The sequence below is a fragment of the Bidens hawaiensis genome, unplaced genomic scaffold, assembly GCF_021521415.1.
Source record: "Bidens hawaiensis isolate Kalapana, Puna unplaced genomic scaffold, B.hawaiensis_p1.1 tig00011793_1, whole genome shotgun sequence".
In the NCBI taxonomy this organism is placed as follows: Eukaryota; Viridiplantae; Streptophyta; class Magnoliopsida; order Asterales; family Asteraceae; genus Bidens; species Bidens hawaiensis.
Genome location: NW_027491937.1, coordinates 155,747 through 181,071, shown reverse-complemented (window position 1 = coordinate 181,071; position 25,325 = coordinate 155,747). Strand labels below are relative to the sequence as shown.

Here is a 25,325-nt window from a genome sequence, read left to right as displayed (position 1 = left end):
ACCCAAGTCAAGGAACTCCTTGACGCAGGCATCGTACGCGTTAGCAGATATCAAACATGGGTTGCAAATCCCGTAATGGTACCGAAGAATGACAAACAATGGCGCATGTGCATAGATTTCAAAGATTTGAACAAAGCATGCCCCAAAGATTGTTATCCGTTACCAGAAATTGATCTTAAGGTGGATTCGTTGGTACCATTTCGCCTTAAATGCTTCTTGGATGCGTATAAGGGGTACCATCAAATCCACATGGCCGTAGATGATCAGGACAAAACCGCATTTCGGACGCCCGATGGTACATTTTGTTATAAAATGATGCCATTCGGACTTAAGAATGCAGGGGCCACGTACCAACGACTGATGGACAAAGAGTTTCATGCCCAAATCGGGAGAAACTTGGAAGTCTATATGGATGATTTGGTCATCAAAAGCCCCGAGCCAGAAGCGATGTTGAAAGACATTGAAGAAACTTTCAACACGCTCAGAAAGATAAACATGAAGCTCAACCCGAGCAAGTGTTCATTTGGGATGGAAGAAGGGAAGTTCTTGGGAGTCATTGTTACTAAAGATGGCTTCAGAGCGAACCCTGAAAAGGTCGAAGCCATTATTAAAATGGAATCACCTACCACCATCAAACAGGCTCAGACACTGAATGGACGACTAGTCGCACTTAATCGCTTTTTGGCAAACCATGCGGATAAGTCGTTTCCTTTCGTGTCAACATTGAGAAACTGCTTAAAGAAAACGCACTTCCGCTGGACACCAGAAGCGGATAAGTCGTTTCCTTTCGTGTCAACCTAAGATTCCCATAGACAAAAAATGCTGCATAAACCCCGATCTTGCCTCTGGGGGCATCGTACACGGTCTGATGGGGTTCAGGAAACTCAGGCTCGAAAGGATCGAGCATGAACTTCCTAACAACATACCGGTACTGATCGCCGGGCAGAGCACACTGGCACTCACCAGCAGTACTCTTATCATCGGCCGAAGACTCAAGATCACGAGAAGACATTTTGCAGAAAAAGCGATTTCGGGAAAATGCTTGCCTGAAAAGGGGAGTATTTGCCGGAAATCGCTAAGAAGAAGAAGAGAAGGGTGAAGGTGTGAATTACAAAGGACCCTCTCCCCCTTTATATACTAATCGCAATTAATGCGGTGAATTTAATGCGAAGGAGAGAGAAATCGAAGGTGCAATGAAACTATGACACGTGGCAAAGAGCAGGCTGGCAACAGCTGTTGACAGGACGCGTACCATTAATTTCGCGGCCACGCGCCCGAAGAATCACGCCCACAGCGCCTGAAAAAGCGTCTGGAATGACCATGTACTGTCACGTCACCATAACTTCCTGCACGTCCTGACACAGTCAGAAGAAACCGTCGCACGACGTTTCAGATGTTTGGACTGTTCTTATCCTCACCAACCTTTCGAATTTCAAAATTCAAAATTCAAAAAGATTCAAAAGTAAGCGGGAAAATACCCCTTACCTTGGCAACCAAGTAACCATAAGACGGACGCGGGTACAGTGTTAAGGCAAAACCCTTCACATACCTAGCACCCGCAGGGAATTGAAGCCAAGAATACCCCGGCAACAAAGTAACTATAAGACGGGTGCGGATACAGTGTTAAGGCAAAACCCTTCACATACCTAGCACCCGCAGGGAATTGACGCCAGGGGTACCTTGAAAGTAAAGTAACCGTAAGACGAGCACGGGTACAGTGTTCAGGCAAAACCCTTCACATACCTAGCGCTCAGCAGGGAATTGAAATCAAGAAGGATCTTCTGGGCAATGCTTGCGGAAACGGAAATAACATCCCCGCAAAGCGGGAACGTCGAGAACTACATTGTTTGAGGCTCCAGGATGGAATTGGTGGTTTAAACATAATTGATCACTATGTTCAAAACTACCAAAACCTCAGGGAGAATCCACACAAGTGAGACTCAACGCTCCTGACTTGCGAGAAGGTTACATACCTACCCGCATCATACCCAAAGATCAAGCAAAAAAATCGGGAATTTTTGCAAGTGACATTAGGAAACCCGCGGGAAGAATCCCCACGGAGAACCTTAAAACTAAAAACCCTCTTCAAAACCCCTTGCTTAAAGTCCAAAAGTTCACCTCACTTTATTAAACATTCATGAGAAGAACATTGGACGGGGGGGACTTGAAGAGGTAGGTCCCAGCAGAGACCAGTTGGTCCCGCAAGACTCACCTTGAACAGAGACGTCTGCGCAAAGGCCATCTGCTCCCGCAGGACCCACCATGCTCATAGAATCTTACGCGCAGTACGCAAGCTGTACACGCAGGGAAAGCCTCCCAATGGTGAAGTACCCCGCCTGTTCCCGCAGTTGCGGATACAAGCCATCAGGGAAGGCTACCCGCAGACAGCAGGGCTACACGCACAAGGCAATAGCTACTTCAGTAGTCACGTGAAGGAATGAGCAAGGCGGGAACAATCCCGCCAAAATGAGCCAGTCCGTATGATTCTGAAAGATCTTTTGTACTATACCTACCAAGGTATGGGTAGGACAGACGATCTGACCAGAACAACCCATGAGCCAATCACAGGGTGACAGCTCACCGACAACAGTACGAGGAGGAGCACCCTCTAGTACTGTTTGTCACTATTAGCCGCTGCCTACTCACCAACTCTTACTGAGGGGCGTGCGTAGCCTACAGTTGGTAGAATAGTGTTACTGTTGGCCGTAACCTATTCACCAACCAGCATGGCCTGCGTATAATCCACAGTAGGTGGGACGTGCATAATCTACAGTTGGTGGAATAGTGCAGCCGACTTTGTTACTGTTGGCCGTAACCTATCCACCAACTAGTATGGCCTGTGCATAATCCACTGTTGGTAGAACAGGAATACTATTCAGCCGGCTGTACCTTCTAGGAAACCTACCTTCGGCTATAAATACTCCAACATCTTGGAATGGTAAGATCATCTGCTATCCAGTTATCTAGCAATCTCTTAATATACACTTATATTCAGAGCAATCTAGTCTGATTCTCACGCCGGAGGGTGGTCACAAGGAGGAACCCCCCCTTCTCAGTGACGAGCTTACGGTGTTTGTTTTGCAGGTCCCTTGAAGAACAACCATCTCTGTTGGACCTCATTCTCGTGGGAAACATTACTTAACCCCCAGATTATCTATAATCTGTCCAGGGTTCACTTAGTGTTTCTTCAAGACCCGAGCAAGTCCCATCATCTACTCCAACACTAATGAAAACATGGTATGTGGCGTTTCATCCGACTTCAAGGAAAACATATCTTTAAATATTTATGATCTCTCAAATAATGAGTTACGAAACCGATGTCCTTAAATGAAACGCATCAAGCCAAAGGTGGTGTTGCTTACTTTATGATCCCTTGTCGTTGGTTGCAACATGATGCCTATATATAGAAAGACATTGGACGCCATATGAGATTAACTCATTTAGTGGTTATCTTGGGAACGGACATACCTTTGAAACCGTTACTTGTTCCTCCTTAGTGCCACTAAAACTTTCCTTGTTCCGTATGTGTCATCGTTATAGCCCACGAGCGTTACACCCCGAAAACTTAATATGCAATATTATGTTGATAATTATTGTTTAATATTTTACTAAAATAATAAAATTCACACCTGTTTGTTTTTTAAGCATAGTTATTTTGTAACATGTAGCCTTGCCTTTAAAACAATAGTCGTATAGTGTCAATTTCAACTTGTCAAGTTTTGTTTGTTTTACAATACATCCACGATTCCACGATATATTTTTCTAATCTCGAGTAGTGTAGCATTGATGTGCTCCAACCTCAGGTCCATGATTGTTCCTTAAGCAATTTTTAGTATTTATTTGAAAAAAAATGTTATTAATGTATTTTCTTAAAAGTTTTTATTTATTTATTTTTTTCGTAACCATCCATGTATTCGTTTACATTTACATTTGCTATTGTGTAAGGTAATGCATCCAAGAAGTTCACCTTGTTTTATATAACATCACTATGATTTGCCTAAGCATTCAGACTCCTTTTATTGTTAATTGCATTATTTAGTTGTTTTAGACCACATGGTTGTATATAAATTTCACCTTTGATATTAATTTTTATAGATTTTATTTGAATAGTTTTGTTAAGTTTTATTGTTAATGATACTTTTACTTTCGGCTATGGAAATTTAAAAGTTTATTTAAGACATTTTTTTAAATCCCAAATTGTTCTATTATTATTAAAATGAGGCTAAAAATATGAATGTTGCAACAAGTTAAAGGGAACATCTGTAAAGCAAAACAAATGGTCTACTCAACATGATACTGAACATCGTATTTCTCAACATGTATCATGATCTCATCCTCTCACACATGTACCTTAGACGAAGTCCTTATAAGAAAACGCATCTAATTGTAAAAATACTTAATCGGTAATGGCATGACAAGAAAACTCCAAGCTTGTTGGTTGGAGTTAAGGGAGGCGTCAAAGGGTTGGTGGACGGGATTTTAAGAGATGAGATCTTTTGACACTTCCTCTTGCAGTCACTTGAAAATTGTGAGGACGGGAATTAAGTGATAGCAGTGGGGGACAACAACAAACTAGCTGGTTATCAACATGCGTCGACGAAGACGGGAGTGGACGAGTGTTGTTCGAAGGCAATGAATAGAGTGATGACATACAATAATGATACTGAAATAATGACAAAGGACGGAATGAAAAAAAGACGGTTATGAAAACAAACGTTGTTTCCTTAAGCTCAACAATGAAGAAATGTTATCAAGTAAACTTATTTAAATTAAAAATAATAATATTATATTATACCATCTACAAAAAAAAAAAAAAAAATCAAAACAATGAAGATATTATTTACGGTAAACAAATAACACACGTCGCCGACTCCATTTCCCAACCCATTATTGGCTCAACACCACTTGACGGAGGCTAAATGCGTCCGGATGCACGCCGTTACAATGGATGGCTCACCATGAAATACGCCCCCTCTTGTCTTAACGTCGTTATCTATCTGTCAGTTCCCAAAAATCTTCATATCCTCACCACTCTTTCTTCCCATCAAATCAAACCAAATCCCCAATTCAAATAATAACCCAATCAACCCTAACCCTAAATCACCAAATCATACACCCAAATTCAATGATCAAATGACTGAAATTGAGATTGACTATGAAACTGATAATAATGTGTTTTCATATCTATCAGACGATGTTGTTCTCAACATCTTCTTCAAGCTGGTTGACGATCCGCGTAACTGGTCACGTCTCGCGTGCGTCTGCACCAAGTTCTCGTGTCTGATCCGTACGATCTGCTGGAAGAACAAATGCCACCAGACGATACCTGCTGTTGTCTCTGACCTGCTTCCTGCTAACTCACCTATGACGTCACTGTGTGTTCCACCCGGCGGCTGGGCGGCTCTGCATAAGCTAGCCGTATGCTGCCCCGGGCTTGTCCACTCGGGCGTGTTGCTTGAGAATTCGGATTTCGGACTCGAGCGTGATTTAGGTCCCGATGAGAATTATATTGTTCGAACCGGTGAGTCCGAGCCTTTGTGTTCGATACCTGTTGTTTGTGGTGGTGATAATAATAATAATAATAATAATGATAATGATAATGATAATAATAATGATAAGATTGAGACGTATGCACCTGTTAACACATGGTCATTGTATGATGATTTGTATTTGGATACCATTTATAATGAGAATGTGAAATCGCACGGAGACGTTTTTAATGACGATGGGAAAGCCGGTGATGTTGATGTTGTTGAAGCAGATTCGGATACTGGGGTTTGTAAGAATAAGAAGCGGAAGGTTTGTCGATGTTTAACGTCTCATTTAGCGTCCGAGGTTTGGAATTTTAGTAGGGAGCAGGGGAATAAGTTGTTGGCGAGTAGGTTTCGAGGCGATTGTTTGTATATCTGTGATTGGCCGGGTTGCGTGCACACGGAGGAGAAGCGGAATTATATGTTGTTCAGGGGTGTGTTTAAGGACTTTAAGAAGTCTAGGGTTTGGAGGACGATTAATGATGGGAATCGGAGTAAGATTGAGCTGAATTGTGCGTTTTGTCCGAGTAATGATGTTTGGGACTTGCATTCGGCTTTTTGTTTGAGGCCTGCTTATGGGTTTCATGATGATGGTGAGCCGGTGGTTCGGGCTTTTGTGTGCGAGAATGGGCATGTGTCTGGTGCGTGGACCGATTGGCCTTTGTACACTTGAGCAGCCTGGTTCAGGTTCTTTGTTGTCGTCTCTTGTTATTGTTTTCTTGTGGTTTATTATCGATTAGTAGGTTGTTGATTGTTTATGGATGTTTACATTTACTTCTTTATGTATTGAATCTATATTATCGTATAATTATTATAAATTTATAAATGATTAATTTTCTCCTTTTATCGAAAAATAACCTCATTAAACGTGTATTGATGATGGAGATCTGGATATTTGTCATTGCCATCTTGTTCGTATCGGATGCTATCGTATAATTATTCTAAATGATCTTGATCTTTATATCGGATCTCACTTTATTCTAAATGATCTTGATCTTTATATCGGATCTCATTCAATCTATGTTATCGTATAATTATTCCACATGATCTTCATATCGGATTTCATTCGTGCATGGATATATCCTTGAACCGGACGTTAGGCAACCAACAACTACCAAAGTTCTTAGTTGATACTATAAATGCCCGACCTTATTGTCACGTCAGAGCCCAATTTTAGAAGAAAAACCAGGCGACGAGGCTAATAATGTCGGTGTTTCAATCCACAACACCTCAATTGCTTCCAGATGTACAACACCGACCAATTACTTACAAAGTTTCTTGACAAACCAGGCTACGGGGCTAACGATGTTTGTATGCTGGTCCACAATACGACTAATTACTTCCAAATCTACAAACACCGACCAATTCTAAATCTTTTGACAAATCAGATGACAAGGCTAACGGTGTCTTTGCGTGCTGGTCTACAACACTAATTACCTTCAAATCTACAACACAGATCAATTACTTCCGAACCTCCTAACAAATGTTGCTTCAGGCGTAGTAGTTATATCGTATGTCTTTTACAGTTTTACCCAACAAATTAATTGTGTATATATCCACGAGTATAGATGTCCACGGGCTTATAAGTGGTTCATGGAGGGGGGCAATATTGGGATTATTGGCGGTTCGCTAGTTACCAAACCGGTAGCAACAACGTTTTCCAGTTAAAATGGCTGGTCCTGCCAGAGTGCCAGTTTTCAAAATATTGGTTTGAAGAAAGAAGATCAAGTGTGTGATCTGAAACCAGAGTCAGATGAAGTTTGTGATGATGATGTTAGCAATCTAAACCAGGAACTAGTAGTTGATTGGAAGAACTCAGAGGTGAAAGCTGATGATCTGAAACCCAAGTTAGATGAAGAAACACAGTTTGAGGATGAGAATTTAGCGCAGAAACTTGAAGAATTAGGAGATGATTTGATGAGTGCAATGAAGGGACGCAATTCTGTTACGCTTAAAGAAGAAGAGCGTTGTGCTGAAATTGACAATGTTGTCATGGTTCAAGACGGTCTTGAATCAATTTTTGTAGGAGTTGCTGCTGACTCAAAGATGACCAATGAGGTTGCTGAGATCAATGATTCAACCGTGGTGATCATTGACAACACCGAGAATCCGATCGATGAAATAATCACAAAGGAGGTGGAAGAAATGTCTGAGAACACTGTTGATGAAACTGTTGATGTCACCATGGCTGAGGAAGTTGAAGATCTTAAACCCGAGCTCTTTACAGAAAACAAAATGACTCAGAAATCTGAGGCTGACACAGGCACGACTGAAAGCCCATTGCCCTCAAGTGATGTTACGGGGCACCCGAGTCACATGACACCAATCAAGAGCATGACTGAGGAAGTTGAAGATCGAATGTTCGAAGTGTTTACTGAAAACAATGAGAAGTCTGATGCAGACTTAGGCCTGGCCCAAAACCAAGTACCCGGTAACCCAGGTCATGTGACTCTTTTGGTGACCATGCGGTGCATTGCAAAGAATTGCCTGGCTTTAAATACAGACATGATCTGGTTAGGGATGTTCTGTGTGATGTTCTTAAACGGGCAGGGATTTCTGCTAAAAAGGAGGCCCCTGTTAACTTTCTCACGGATCCTATTGAAGGGAGGTCTACTTTACGACCAGCTGATATTCTTGTGTTCGGGTGGGCAGGGGGGAAACACGCGTGTGTGGATCTTACAGGAGTGTCTCCTCTTGTTGGGCTCAGGGACCGTGGGTTTGTTGTGGGTCAGGTTGCGTTGAAGGCTGAATCGGGCAAAGTTGTTAAACACGAGAAAGCTTGTTTAGATAATCAACATGTCTTTCTACCATTTGCCTTTGATACATTTGGTTTTCTGGCTCCAGAGGCTGTGAAATTTTTGAGTAGGGTTCAGCGCGTCGTACACGGAACCTCTTCAGCTTCTAGGTCCCAAAGCTTCGTTTTTAGCAGGATTGGCTTTGCTGTTCAAAAGGGGGTTGCGGCGCAGCTTGTTGCCCGTTTGCCTGCCACTTTATTGTAATCGTTTTATAGTAAATTATATAAAACTTCGATTTGATTTAAAAAAATGTAAATAAATATATATAAAAGGACACGTTCCCATTTCGAACCCAAGTGTTTTGTGGTGAGTTCAGGGCGCACATGAGCATCATTGCCGTTGTTTTCAATCTTTAGACAAAAAACAAAACCCACCTAAAGGATTAGGTTTGTTTGCACCATTGATGACTGATGTCGTTGTCGATCATCTTGATCTTGACCGACCACCTTAAAACATATTCAGCTTGACACAATGAAAACCAGAATAGTTTTGTTCGACTAACTTTCAACAAAAATGACGTTTTAACTTTTGACTCTCAACTGGTATACGACTTATGGCCCAATGAACTCGACCCGTTTAACATCAGAAAACTTATGCTGTGGTTTTAAGAATTTAGAAAAAGTAAACCTCCTTTTGTCAACATTTCAAGCTAATTTAACATGTCACATCTTCATTTGTTGCCATGTTACGACATCAAATATACGAGTCACATGTTTCGTTTGGTAATAGATTATTGAGTTGTCTATATGTAGCCTGCTCAAGTCACTGCTAGATTTGTTAGAAGTCAAGGGACTAACTGTGACATAATTCCAAAGATAAAAGTAATAGTTCAGCTAGTTTTGTAACAGTGTTAAACATTCAGGGACTAGAGTGTAATTTGTTTGTTAATCAGTTCTGGTTGTTGTTAGGTTAGACTATAAGAACTGATTTGTTCTTATGTTCATGTATTCACTTTTCACTTCACTTTTCAATTACTGAATAATCAATCTTGTTTCCTCTTAATTTCTTGTTCTTGATTTGATACTGGTTCACAATTGGTATCAGAGCAAAGGAATTTTGCTCGTTAATTGATCCAAAGGACTGGATCTTGACAACCGATTCGCACAAAAATACGTTCGCCGATCCGCCATGGGAACACCTGCTCCTCCTCTTCAAAGAGAAAACTATACCCTAATTCCACTCCAATGCCCGCTACTTACTCTGACGAATTACACCATTTGGGCAGTGAAATTGAAGGCAATCTTCAATGTTTATGGCCTGTGGGAGATAATAGAACCAACTAATCCAACACCTGCGGCTATAGACGCGAAGAAGAATAGTGCGGCTATAGCTTATCTTTTTCAGGCGATGCTGGAATCCATGGTTCTTCAGATGGCAAATATGACGTCAGCAAGTCAAATTTGGGCGTCGTTGAAAGCGAGATATATTGGGGCTGATAGGGTCAAGAAAGCAAAACTTGCAACCTTAAAGAATGAATTTAACTCGTTACAGATGAAAGAAACAGAAACCATAGATGAATTTGTTGGTAAGATGATCTCAATTTCATCTAGGGCTAATGATTTGGGGGAACCATTCGAAGAGAAGGAATTGGTTCAAATTCTGTACCTGAGCGTTTCATTCTGATTGTGGCGTCCATTGAACAATTCGTGGATCTTGAAACCATGTTGTTTCAAGAAGCCATAGGTCGGTTGAAAGCTTTTGAAGAAAGGACCTCATTGAAACAGAAGCAATCATCTACAAGTGTGAAAGATGATCAGTTGTTGATGAGTTATGGTGATTGGCAGGCCAGAAAGAAGGAGCCAAAAGCCAAGAACAAGAATTGGGAAAATCATGATAAGAGTTCTAAATCAGATGTAAAGAAGAAATGGGAAACTAGTAAATCCAAGAACCATAACTTTGGCAGCAAAAGAAAGGTTGAGAAGTCCAAAGTTAAGTGTTTTAGATGTGAAGAAATGGGTCACTATGCAAGTGACTGCCCAACAAAGAACAAAACTCATGAAGAGGCCAATCTAACTCAAACACAAGAACATGATGAGGGACCAGCCCTGTTTATGGTGGAAAAGATTACCAAGAAGGAAATGGTGTTCTTGAATGAACAAAGGGTGGTGCCTTCAAAATTCAATGGTGAAGAGATAGAATGGTATTTTGACAATGGTGCTTCCAATCATATGACAGGTAATGTTACAATCTTTTCACAACTAAACAAGAATGTTGGGGGTAGTGTTAAGTTTGGAGATGGATCATGTGTGGAAATAGAAGGCAGGGGTACAATTGTCTTAGAAGGGAAAAATGATGAACAGAGATTACTCACAGATGTGTATTATATACCACATCTTAGGAGTAATATTTTGAGTCTTGGGCAGGCCACTGAAAAGGGTTGTGAAGTAAGGATGAGAGATGAGTAATTCTGGTTATATGATAGGTCTGGGAAATTAATAATGAAAGTGTTAAGATCTGTGAATAGGCTCTACAAGATTAAGTTGAAGATTGGTTCACCTAGGTGTTTTCAGGCTAAAATTGACAGTATACCGTGGTTATGGCATGGTAGATTGGGTCACATTAGCTTTGATACTTTAAAGGTGATGACTAGTAAACAGATGGTCAAGGGAATTCCAGTCATTAATCACCCTACACAAGTGTGTGTAGCTTGTTTAGTTAGGAAACAGATCAGAAGTTCATTCCCAGATAAGTTACAATACAAAGCTGAGGTACCTTTGAAATTTATCTCAATTGATTTGTTGGTCCTATCTTGCCCATAACTCAAGCAGGAAATAGGTACTTTATGCTCATTTTAGATGATCATACCAAGTTTATGTGGGTGTATATGCTTAAGAGTAAGGATCAAGCATTAGATTTCTTTAAGTCATTCAAGGCTATATGAGTCTAAGATTAGGATCTTAAGGTCTGACAGAGGAGGGGAATTCACCTCTATTCCATTTAATGAGTTTTGTGCAAAAGAGGGTATAACAAGGTTCTTGACTGCACTGTATACTCCTCAACAAAATGGTGTAGTAGAGAGAAGAAATAGGACCATACTGAATATGACTAGATGTTTGTTAAAAGCCATGAGCATGCCTCAAGATTTTTGGGCTGAAGGTGTGAGACACTCAGTCTATATCTTGAATAGAACTCAAACCAAAGCTTTAGAAAATTGCACACCATATGAAGCATTGAAGAGAAGGAAGCCTGATTTGCAGCACTTAAGAGTGTTTGGGTGTACAGGGCATGTGAAAGTCACAAAGCCTGGTCTAAAAAAGTTAGATGACAGGAGTATTTCAATGGTTTATTTGGGTGTGGAGGAAGGTTCCAAAGCACATAGGATGTTTGATGTGCATAAACAGAAAATTGTTGTAAGCAGAGATGTGGTCTTTGAAGAAAGTAGACAGTGGGATTGGTCTACATACTTGGCAGATGTAAGTACAACATATTCAAGTTGGGTTGAGTTTTGTGTACAAGATGGCTTGTATGGAGAGGAAAGTCCTCAACAGGTGATTGTACCACTTGAAGAGTCAGAGGAACCTGTAGTAACTGATGATGCAGGGGTCGTATCACAATTTGAGCAAGGTCAAAGTTCATATTAGCTAACAAATATAAGAAGCGCAGGCAGGGTAACTACTTTACCTTCTAGGTTGCAAGATTATGTACTTGGTGATGGGGTAAGGTCTGGTAGGGAAAAAGAAAGTAATACAGTTGAGCTATTGTTGACTCAAGATGGTGAGCCTGTGTTTTTCAAAGAAGCTATAAAAGAAAAGGTTTGGAAGAATGCTATGGATGAGGAGATACAAGCAATAGAAAGAAATAAAATTTGGCTTCTCATAGATCCACCAGTGGGTTGTAGACCAATCGGTTTGAAATGGGTCTACAAGTTAAAAAGAGACGCTGCTGGTAAAATCACTAAGTATAAAGCAAGGCTGGTTGCAAAAGGCTATGTACAGCAACATGGTATTGACTTTGAAGAAGCCTTTGCACCGGTAGCCAAAATAGAGACTATCAGATTAATTCTTGCACTCTCAGCAAAAATGAATTGGAAGATATACCATATGGATGTGAAAGCAGCCTTTCTACATGGTGATCTTAAAGAAAATGTTTTTGTAAAACAACCTGAGAGGTATGAGAAGGCAGGTGAAGAGACGGAAGTGTATAAGCTGTCAAAAGCCTTATATGGGTTGAGACAAGCTCCAAGAGCATGGAACTTAAAGCTGGATAGTGTCTTAAAGGTGATGAAGTTCAAGAGATGTCAACACGAGTCTGCTGTATATGTGAGGACCACAGGTAATTCAGTATTGGTTATAGGGGTCTATGTGGATGATCTATTGGTAACTGGTAGTGATGAGTTGGAAGTTGCGGAGTTTAAAAGACAGATGAGATCAGAGTTTGAAATGACTGATCTTGGCTTGTTATGCTATTACTTGGGAATAGAGGTATCTCAAAAGAAAGATGGGATTTTTGTTAAACAATCCGCATATGCAATGAAGATCCTGAGATTGGCAGGGTTGGAAGATTGTAATGAGTCAAAAATACCTATGGATCCGGGATTAAGATTGTTCAAAACAGAGGGTGGAGAACTGATAAATCCAACTGATTATAGAAAGTTGGTGGGATCTTTGAGGTATTTAACTCAGACCCGACCAGATCTGAGCTATTCGGTAGGGTATCTTAGCAGGTTTATGCAAGAACCTAGAATGGAACATTTTAAAGCTGTGAAACAACTAATCAGATATGTGAAAGGTACAATACATTTTGGAATCATGTATTCAAGAAAAGATGAAGATGGTCTTGTTAGTTTTAGTGACAGCAATCATTTAACAAACAGTGATGATGGCAAAAGCACCTCTGGTAATGTCTTTTACTATAATGGTTCTTTAATATCTTGGTGTTCACAAAAGCAACAATCTGTAGCATTGTCTAGTTGTGAAGCTGAATTTATGGCAGCGACAACAGCAACCTGTCAAGCGGTGTGGTTACATGGGCTGTTAGAAGAGATTACAGGAACTAAGCAAAAGGTTGTCACTTTAATGGTTGATAATAAATCTGCCATAGCACTTATGAAAAATCCTGTTTTTCATGGAAGATCTAAGCATATAAACACAAGATATCACTTTATAAGAGAGTGTATAGAGAATGGTCAAATTGTTGTTGACTTTGTAAGTGGGAATATGCAAAGAGCAGATGTGCTAACAAAAGCTTTACCAAGGTTGAAGTTTCTTGAAATGAGGCAGTTGCTAGGTGTTATGGATTTGCAGGAACTTTGGAATTAGAGGGGAGCATGTTAGAAGTTAAGGGACTAACTGTGACATAATTCCAAAGATAAAAGTAATAGTTCAGCTAGTTTTGTAACAGTGTTAAACATTCAGGGACTAGAGTGTAATTTGTTTGTTAATCAGTTCTGGTTGTTGTTAGGTTAGACTATAAGAACTGATTTGTTCTTATGTTCATGTATTCACTTTTCACTTCACTTTTCAATTACTGAATAATCAATCTTGTTTCCTCTTAATTTTTTGTTCTTGATTTGATACTGGTTCACAAGATTTATGTTCCTAACCCATTTATAAAAAAATCAAATTTGTTCAAGTCATAATCAGTTTAAAAGTCACCCAAAACATATAAGATAAAATCTACCAACATTTAACATTTTTGTTTTAACCTAACTTTTCCTTGTTTTTTTTACTAGTTTATAAAACGTTAAATGTTGTGTAGTTTAATATAATAATAAAAAATTACTAAAAGTAACCACTAAAGAAAAAAGTTCAAAACAGACTCGATCGATAAAGTTTTATAAACACTACAAAAAAAAGGCCATTTAGTGGCACACACTTTTAATGACATATAGCACACTTTTAATGACATATAGCTTTTGTGCCACTAATTTAGGTTTTTAGTGGCACTTTGCGTATGCCATCTTTGCCATAACATGTTTTTAGTGGCATTAACTTTTAGTGCCACTAATTTATGATTTTAGTGGCGCTTTGCGTATGCCACTAAATATCTAGTGTCACGCGTTTTTAATGGCATATATCTTTTGTGCCACTAATTTAGTTTTTTAGTGACACTTTGTGTATGCCATCTTTGCTTATAACACATTTTAGTGATATTAAGTTTTAGTGCCACTAATTTATGAATTTAGTGGGACTTTGCGTATGCCACTAAAAATCTAGTGTCACACGTTTTTAGTGACATTTAGCTTTTGTGCCACTAATTTAGGTTTTTAATGACACTTTGCATAAACCATATATGCTTATAACACAATTTTAGTGGCATTAAGATAATTGCCATTGCTATTTTATTTCAATGGCACTTAGCGTATGTCATTAAAAATCTAGTGTCACACATTTATATTGACATTTAACGTTTATGTTACTAATTTAGGTTTTTAATGGCACTTTACACATACCATCTTTGCTTAATACATATTTTTAGTGACTAAATATATATAAAAAAAACTAATATTCATATTTTTTTCCTTTCTCTTTTAACAATTAAACTCTATAGTCGACCCTAATTATTGGCCTAATCTGATTAAAACTTTTCAACACTATTTAACCCGCCCTAATTAGTTTCGATAGTTTGATTATTATCCACGAAGCACATTCATCGAACAAGTCTTCATCCCAATCCAACTAATAGAACCAGCGGCAACAATCATACAATCCGGAGCGATACGTCGGTCTTCATTGATACAGATCCCCAAATTAGGGTTTATCTTTCAGACGCATTCAGGTTCGTTCTCATCCAAATCTGTATTTATTCATCTGATTCAGATAAACTGATAAACGACAATCAATCAATCTCTCAATTTTTGATCGTCGATCACTGCAGTTTCCGATCAATTAGCACTCATTTCTAGAATCTTCTCTCTTCTCCTCTTAACAGGTAATCAATTCATATATTAGGTTTTCAGTTTCAATCCAAATTAGAACCTGTAATTGATAAGTTTTTGATCGGTACGAACAACTTAATAATTAGTGTCGTTTAGCGGTCGATCGATCAATCTCATGGCGATTGTTGAGAACGGTGTTAATCAATCGGAGTCGCCGATTGTGAATGTTAATGGAGATCACGAGGAATTAGGTTTTAAGAAGGAGATTTGGAATTTCGTTTTTGTTTATGTGATTTATTCGGTTATGTAGATTAGTGTGTTTCAGTTGTTGTGATTTGTATGTTGGAGTTTTGCAATTAGGTTCATTGAAGGAACACTCGTATGATTCAAGCCTTCCTATTGAAGCAGTTTGGCACAACAAACTAAGAACGAAAATAGAGTGGATGTAACTCAATATAAAAAACTTGTTACCGGTCGTTTGCTAAATATTCTCATGAAGAGGTATTATTTAAGCTATTTTTTAATCAAATTATTTTAGCTCTGCTCGTTTCATTCTCTATTTGTATGATTAGTTGTGTTAAATTGGACATGTCTATGACGTTTATGTTGAATGTATGTGGCTCATTTGTCAAAGGTGTTGTCAGTGATTAAAATCATACTCTGATATGATTTTTGACTTGTGAAGCAGTTGTTGCAGTACCATGTGTAAATCTAATTTGCTGATTCAATTTCCCTGTCTTAATTCTTAAAGCTTCATGTATTAATTATGAAACAATAGTATAAGGATTAGGGTTAACCCTTTTTAGTTAAATCCTGCATTGTTTTATGTTTTGTATTTGTATTTGTATTTGTACTTGTGCGTATTCCTTTTAAAACTTAAATCTAAAAATTTAAAATTTAATGTTTGTATTAATGGTGATTTAGTTATCTTTTTATTTTTTAGGTGCTTGTGATGGTATTTTGGAGCTTATAGTTTTAAAATTTAATGTTTGTATTAATGGTGATTTAATTATATTTTTATTGTTTAGGTGCTTTTGATGGTGTTTTGGAGCTTTTAGTGCAAGCGGGCTAATGTCTTCCTGAGGCTGTAAGAAGAACACAAGAAATGTTTCAAACTTTTATATTGCCGCCTGCCTTGAGAGGTATAAACGAGCAGGTTTTATATATATCTGAAAATTATATAGCTAAAGGGTGCTCAGTTGCTCATTAACCGTGAAACCAGCCTGTCGGTTTTTCTCTAGACTTTTGGTCTTTCGGTCAGTTGGTTTCAAATTATAGTAAGGCCCAATAAAGCCAAACCGTGGAACCAAACCCAACCATTTGTAATGGTTTGGTTAGTTTTTAATTTTGAATGGCTAAGTTTCGATTCCCGATAATCAAAAACCGTTATTAATGGTTTGGCTCACGGTTTGATCTAAAGCCATAAAAACGGACCATCATGGTTTCACATCTTAAATATTGCCATTTTGGACAATTGTGTTCAAAAGAGACAACATATAAGCTAAATTAAATATTTGTTCTCGGAAACTATTCAAATGGAGCAAAAACGTATATGCAAGTAATCTGTTTATACATTTAATCATTTCAACACCATCTTTTACATCTCATTATTTTATATAAGCTTAGGCTTTGCTTATAGATTCTGTTAATCTTTTAACATCAATGGATATGAATTTTTTAAACTTCTTCCAATTCATGTATTAAATGTTTTATGTTTCTCAACGACTACTTATACCTGAATATTATCCACTTTTGCCTTTTCCGCATTATTTTTTTTATGTGTGTTCTGTTATGTTTTTAGTTTACTAAAAACAAACTGTTTATGCAATTAATAGACCTAATATTTATCTGATAGGAACATTTGCGTGGAAATTTTTTATAGGAACATTTGCGAGGCATAGTTGATTCTTCTGCCAAAATGGGAAATTTTTGGACTGGTATGATGAACAGATGTTTGCTGCAGAAACACATCATATGAATGAACTGATGTTTGCCAAAGAGCTAGGATTAGGTAAGAATTAATTAACGTCTGCAGGTGGGTTTTAATTCATTAATTGATTTATGTCACGGTTTTTTGATTATTTTTCTTTTTGAAAAATACGTAGGGGACCGATGTTCATGAAGGTAGGCGATCATACCATGGGTGGTCTTGTCCCGGTGTCGTTCTCGCTCCCCTCGCCATCTTTTCAGGTTCTAGAAGTCGTCGTCGGTCGAGGGAACCGGCTTGGTTCTGTGCATCTCTCTAACTGGATTGATCAAACTGCTATTCTTTATAGGTAATTTCTCTACTCCCCATTGATGATTGCAAATTTAATATGGTCTAAGGTCGATTGTGGATTTTCTTATTTCACTACAAGAAATATAGTGTAGCCGAAGTTGTAGCATTTAACATTCAGGTCATTAATTGTTTCAACTTGATGATACTAACTGCAGTGAAATTATGTTTTAGTTCATAGTGTAGAGGGGTTCTTAGATAATTGTTTAAAAGCCATAGCGCTAGTTTGATTTACACTTTTAGCTACATTTTGTCAAGGGTTGCTTTGTACTTTAGATTTATTGTAAACAGATTGGGTAAAACTGTTTGAAAGGTTGCAAATGGTTAATTTTGGATTCAATTTTGACTATTGTAAGTAGACGTTGCAAAATGCTAAACAGTATCGAGCCCCGCCGCATCACGCGAGTTTTTTTTATAAGTGTGTGTTTATATATATTATGTGTATATATGTGTATTATAAAAATGCTAGTCTTGTTTAGGCTTGCGAGCAGGCTAGAGTCGACAAGTGATGCTCGGGCCCGTTTATTAAACGAGCTTCCTTTTAGGATCAGGCTCGTTTAGGCTTGGCTCGATCGAGCTTTTTCACGAGACAATCTCGAGCGAATCGACTTGTTTGCATCCCTAAACAAGGCTACTGTTGATATGGTTGATATCAATAGGTAACTATTATCCGTTTTAGGTTAATTATTAAGTCGGTTAGACAAATTGTTCATATTGTTTGCATATTGAAAAGTCTTTATTTTTTTTATTAGGTACCTCGCATGAATATTGAAGATGTGAAAGAGGTTAACGAGCGTGAAGTTTTCAGTTTTTATTCAAATATTTATTACTTTCCTTTTTATGTTTAATATTTTGACTTGATTTGAGAGTTATTAGACATTTGATGTGTTTGGAATGTAATCAAACTTTTAATTGGTTGTGAAGATATTATGATTTCTATATTTTATTATATTTGTGGTGGCAAACAAAATAAATGCAGCCAAAAGCTCAAACGTATGTAGTGATAGACTAAGAAAGTGCCAATAAAAGGCTGAATGTTTGTAGTGGCACCACAAAAAAGTGCCGCTAAAGGTCCAAATGTTTGTAGTGGCAGACGTAACAAAGTCCCAATAAAGTCCAAAAGACTGATGAAAAAAAGTGCCACTAAAAGTACGATGGTTTGTAGTGGCGGATAAAAAAGTGCCATAATAGTTCAAAATATTTTTAACCGCAGATGGAAAGAGTGCCATTAAGCCCTAGAGTTTGTAGTGGCAGAGGAAAAAGTGACACTAAAAGGCTTTAGTGGTAGCGCTTCTAGTGACACTTTTTTGTGTGCCACTCATTCCATCAATGTTCTTTAGTGGCACTTTTTGGGTTTGTTGTGACACTTTTTGTGTGCCACTAAATGGCTTTTTATTTGTAGTGAAAGTTGATTGGTTTTATCCAATGTTACTCGTAACTATTAAAAGATCTAAAAGGACTAAACAACTAGGATGTTGAAAGCCGGTCGGTTTTATCCGGCATTAACCTTAATAAACTTGAAAACAAGGAAAAAAATAAGGGTTTAAAATTTTGAAGGGTCAACCTGATCTGACCCGTCTTTCACTACCTACAGTCATTATGAGACGCAACTGAAAGTTTCAGTTGCATACAAGCACTACTGTATAGTACTTAAGCAATGAAAAAGAAAGCAACAACATACAAAATACAAACTTCTCATTGGTTACCAATCATATACAAAAGTTCATAGGATTACCCAAGAAGAAAAAAAACATCACTATTGTACCAACATTTTGGGATCCTAAGGTATGCAAAGTTACCAATCATATATAAAAGTTCCTAAAAGACTATTCACAGAAGACCCGACCTTTCTAAGGCCTCGGATGGTTGTGCGTTCCACGTATGGCGGGAACATCAGCTGACTCATCTATTTCAGCTTCGTTGTTGTGCACGCCATGCATTCCACGGATATTAAGCTGCTGTGTGAGATTTGGCACTATTATAGGGCGCCACAATGCACCACGGGATATCATTAAACTTGCCGACAGCGGCGTGATTGTAACCACATCAGGTTGTTCATGATGATTGGTCGCATGAGGAGTCTGGTAACTAATCTGGCTTCTTTCATGATGATTGGTCGCATGAGGAGTCTGGTAACTAATCTGGCTTCTTTCATGTGACTGAGAGTTAGTCACCGGTGTCTCTCTTGAAACATGCCTTTATAAATAAAAAATTAAAATATCCGCAAAAAAGACAGTGCTTTAATGGAAAATATAACATAATAAAAGAAACTAGCTATATAAGAAACATGTCAAATGGGGCAATACATGATTGTGGTCGCCTTAATTTTTTTTTCAACCAGTGTTTGAAACACAACAATTTTCGTAATAAAAACAAAACAAAATTTTGAACAAAACGTATTTTGGATCAACGCGACCCATTTTGACATGGACCAAGAATTAATTTGAAGCAGGCATGACAAAACTATACAAAAACGTATGCATTTTTTAGTTATATAATTTTAAAGATGTAATAGACATATAGAAACACACTTAGCGTGTGCTTATGATATAAGTTAAGAGGATGAGGTTACCTTGGGGTACTGATATAGTAAGTGGATTGAGGGCCTTGAGGCCAAACATGAGTTGATTCGACAAGAGTATTACCTGGAATCAAAATGACACGGTCAGTAAAATATGTGTTCGCATCGTAAGGAATAAAATAACAGTTCCAGCCCCAGGTTGGGTGATGGATGCAAGTTGAAAGAATATAAACTTGGGGCAGCATTGGCATTTAAGGGATGATAATAGTTGGAATTGGCACTGTAAGAGCGCGTCGAAGCTTGTGCAGCCGCAGTTGTATGGTCATGATTGTAAACATAGTTTCCCACAAAGGGAGCTACATTTGACAAAGCGGTCATTTCCCTGAAAATAAATGCAAATATGGAAAGCTCAGACACTGGATAGAGGCTGGTTGTAAAAAAAAAGTAAAAACATATAAATATAGTAGCCAATAAGGTATCAACTAAAAAATAACCGCGCTTAGAGATGGAAACAACAATGTGAATCGGGTACTAAGTTGATTAATATTTTCTTAAGTTTTAAGAGCCTTCTTTTTTGTTGGAAATTATAATTTTATATATTATTTTAATATAGTAAGAAAATATAGATGGCTGTTTATTTTCTCTCTTTTTTAAGTGGAAATATTTTCATGCAAAGTGCTAAGTTTTTTCAATTCTCATCTTGAACTTGTGGTGACATCCCGGCATACACTTTTAACTTCAAAACAGTAGCTAGATATATAAATACAATAGCTAATATGTTTTGATTTTTAACAGCGTATTCGTAAAACCTCAGATTACTAGACCATTTTAAAGCCAACTCAAAAGTCGTGAGGTGATACACGTTACATAATATATATTTTTTTCTTATAGTATACTTTGTTTAAACTATAATCAACATACTGTAAGAGTAAACCGAAACCCTAAACAATTTCCACATCAGCAACGGATTCGTTGCCTTTTGTGTTGGCATATTTATAGCAATGTGATAAGCGCATGTGCCTCAAACTTTAATATTTTTTAGTTAGGAAAATGTTATTTAGGGTTAAGGACTCCTCCCACCCCAGGTCCCCAACACGCACGTGTGCCCACGAATATTTAATTACAACGGTGTATGAAGTTGTCTTACTCGGGTGATGAATAACCGTTAAACCCACCATACGGGTGCCATTGATTTGTGAGCTGAAAAAGGGTACAACTAATGAGCATCATTTATCAATCAAACTATCTAATGAGAATATGTGAAGTGCTCACCTCCCTATAATTAACCACATTATGTGGCACCGTCACCCAGTTTCGTGCCTGAGAATTTGCACCAGCCAAATCATTTGCGTATAACCATCTACCATGTTCGATTCTTCGGCAGTTCGGGCATTGCATCGCCCCTTTTGAATTAAATGTGGAGCCGATGTCATCTGCTCACCATCAGCAAGTTAGATTATAGAACACATTTAGTCAAATATTAATCACTTCATATGCAAACAGTATGTAAATAATCTACAATGAATTAAAAAGTACATATTAGTAACGTTTAGATTTCTGTAATTTAATGAATGTTAATCTGATTTCTCCGGGTTTTTTTTTCAAATTCGTTAACAGTCAAGTCCCGCGAAGTAAGAAATTTTCCGTTCGAAAAAAATTAAAAAAATCATGTGTTTAAATATAATTTTATAACCTAGTTCCTCTATTCCAGTTCAATTTAAAAGATATATTTATAATCAATCATCAAACAAACACATCAAATAAGAACATCTAATTTACCAAATGAACACTACTAATCAATAAAATGCTATCTCTAACACAAATTATAAAACATATTTAGTCAATAGTAATCACTTCATTTGTAAATGAACTACAACGAAATTACTTAAAACTTTTTCTGTAAACTACAATTAAACTATAAAATACCTTTTACTTAAGCATTCAGATTTCTATAAACTCATTAATGTTAGTCAAATTTTTTCAATTTTTATTATCAAATAGTAAACCTAATTCCTCTTTAAAAAAAATAAAAAACCAAAAAACCTAATTCCTCTTTTCCAATGTGCAATCAATCATCAAACAAACACATCAAATTAAAACATCCTTATTAACTAAAGACATAACACAAATAATGAAACATATTTAGTTAATATTAATCACTTCATATGTAAATAAAACATATTCCCAGATTTATAAAACTTATCAAATTATATAAAGTAAACCTAATTCTTTTTTTCCAATTTAAATGAAATATTTTTTTAACCAATTAGACAATCACCAAACAAACAAAACATCTAATTCAATTAACCACAAACAACACTCCTAATCAATCAAACACAAATTATAACACCAAACCGAACCGCATTACGATCAGTTCCCAACACAAATCAAAACTAAACAACAATCAGAAACTGAAACTACCTAGATGGAATTTATGTCCGCATGGAAGCCTTGCGACAGACCTGTCACCTTCATCAATGACCGGCTCAATGCATATCGTGCACTGAACAAACGTTGAAGAAGCTGCAGCTACCGCTGGTGATGGTGGATGATCGGATGAACCGGCATTGGTGACGTCAGTAGTAGTTTTTGAAGGATGCATAATTATAATTCAGAGAGCACAAGTTATTGTTATGGTGATGATGTGAGTTGAAATAGACTGTAGTAATTGCATTGAAGAAGTGAAGAGGTTTTTATAAATATGAAATGTAATATTATGGTTTGAAATTGTAATGTAATGTAATATTATTATGCTCTCACTCTGATTACGACGGTCATGGATGATTTATGACAACATGTAAACAGGAGTATTTGTAGTAGTAGCAGTCTTCGTTATTATTATTATTATTTTTTATTATTTAATAAAGTAAGAAGAAATTAAGGGTGTTTAACAACACATTGTTTTTCACTTCATTAATTTTCCTTTAATAAAACTCTAGATTATTCTTATTATTATTAATTTATTTTTTAAACTGCAGATTTTTTTTTCACATAGTTTTCTCTGATCTTGTATTTTTTAGGGCATCCGTATTAGGACTTTTTCCAGTCCAAAAACATCACACGCCGCTACGGGGCGTTTTTGTCCAAAACCAGTTTGCATGTTTATGTGGGATGACGTATTGTCGCAAAGAAATAGGTCCCCATCATTAATTCAACCAACATCCATTAATCAATTGACATCACTATAGTTCTTTTAATTTATCTATACTATATATAATATGTGAAAGATGGACAAATTAAGACGCTTTAGTTTTAAGTAATTTACAAAACAATCAACACATTGTACAACTACAAAGCATGATAAAGAAGGGTAAAAAGGACTTTCAAATTTATTCGATTCATTTAATATATTTACAACTTTTTACTCTCATCTTTTGTTAAATGAAAGAATACTTACAACTTCCCTCTCTCATATTTAATCATTTATTACTAATTATTTTACTTTTAAACCAACTTCCCCCCCGCGATTTTTAAATCGACATAACTTTTTCGTACGTTAATGTTTTTTAGAAAATGTTGCACCATAAAAACGAGCATTTTATTCTCTTTAATTTGAGTATCATATTGTTGGAGTTTTTTTCAATTAAAAAAAAATCAACATGTTACGTATGAGTGTTTAAGGCCGGTTTTGATGGTTTAAGTTAAACATGCAAGCCAAACTGTTAGTAATGATTATTTGTCATCGAAAATAGTAAGTAAACTGTAGAAAATTGAAACCGAAAGTTAAAAAAAACCAATCATTAACCTAACCGATGACCGATTTAAACGGTTGTAAGGTTTCAAACCGAACTATGAACTCCCATAATTGTTGCGTGATTACCAAAGTCTATTCAAATACCTGCTGCATCGCGCGGACACCCTTCTAATTTATTTATATATATATTTTAAGAATTATTTAATTATTGCAAATGTTTCAACCACTACACATAAAACTGGAAAAACGCCATTGTGTCTACGCCACAGAAAATTGGTGTTTTTAGCCCAAACACTATGAATGCCCTAAGGATTTGAACACATGGTATCACTTTTGAAAGGCCAACACAAAATAATTAGACCAATATGTGATGTGATATATGCATATTGTACATTATTTATTCATTCTTCCTTGTATTTTATATTTATTTTGCAACGACTTCTACACTACGCCACATAGGCGATACCGCCCCTCCATGAAGCCCACAACAGACAACATCAAGGAAGTTGTATTGGGGTTTCTTCCCGTCCAAAAATGGCCCCATGCAGCTACGGGGCGTATTTGTTCAAAACCAGTTTGCATGTTTCCGTGGGAAGGCGTGTTGATGCGAAGAAATAGCTCACCAACATTAATTCAATTAGTATCCAGTAATCACATGACATCATCCCGGTTTTGTAATTAATTAATTGTTTTATATAATTTAATAATTATTTAATTATTACAACGGATTCAACCACCACACATAAAACTGGCAAAATGCCCTTATGTCTACGTGACAGAAAATGGGCGTTTTTAGCCCATCCACTACGAATGCCCTAAGGATTTGAACCCATCATATCGTTTTTGAAAAACAAACGCCATATCATTAGACCAATATTTGATGCGATACATATTATTGTACATTAAATATTCATTCTTCCTTGTATATATTTGTGTGTATATTTTATATTTATTTTGATAATCAAATTAATTATTACAGTTAACAAACCGTTAAATTTTTAAAAAACAAACAACACTTAGAAAATATAAAGATATTATTTAATATTATTGGAAAACAGATCATTAAATTAAGTTTATTTTAGAAAATAAAAATCATATTTTAGTTGAACGCCTTGTTATTCGTTAGCTTCCTCCGTCTGTTCTACAAATATGGGCCCCGAAAATATCCATTGACCGACCTCACATCAAGATATCCAGGCATATTCGTGTGTAAGTGCCACATCGTCGTCCATGGCTCTGAAAACGGCCATTGCAAATTTGCATACAGAATGGGGCGTCGATAAAAAAACGATGCTATATGCACCTTTTTTTTAAAATTATTTTCTAACCAGTCACAACAATAAATCACCACTTTTATTATTAATTAATTTTTCTAATTTAAATGTTATTATAATAATACTGGATTGTTGAAGTCGTTACGTACCTTTTTTGTATAGCGTTTTTACTTACGTGACATTTCATTTTTCACTTTTTTGTGAAACTATTTTTTTAAACAATTGAGCTATTTGTAAAATTCATCACATTAGGATACATTCGCTATCGATCCGGTCAAACCCTCACCTAAGTCCAACACTCGTAAACACTTATTCGAAGACACACTAATGAATAATATGAGATAAAATTTGTTTAAATTGGTGTTTAAGTAATTTAATGTTATAATACATTAAAGTAGATAAAAAATAATCTAAATTT

At 36.9% G+C, this 25,325-nt stretch overlaps 1 long non-coding RNA gene and 1 pseudogene across 3 annotated transcripts; both read left to right on the top strand.

Moving 5' to 3' along the window:
• The first annotated feature begins 4,837 nt into the window (after positions 1-4,837).
• Positions 4,838-7,089, top strand: LOC143539054 (phytochrome A-associated F-box protein pseudogene; annotated as a pseudogene).
• Positions 7,090-14,901: 7,812 nt separating this feature from the next.
• Positions 14,902-18,469, top strand: LOC143539039 (uncharacterized). Of its 3 annotated transcripts, none has more exons than XR_013136363.1 (6): positions 14,902-15,043; positions 15,143-15,644; positions 16,172-16,285; positions 17,026-17,154; positions 17,249-18,077; positions 18,171-18,469. It is a non-coding gene; the product is annotated as an uncharacterized LOC143539039 (long non-coding RNA). The 3 variants fall into 3 exon arrangements; XR_013136361.1 differs by having other exon boundaries at positions 16,999-17,154; XR_013136362.1 differs by having other exon boundaries at positions 16,172-16,299; positions 17,026-17,178.
• Positions 18,470-25,325: the final 6,856 nt, after the last annotated feature.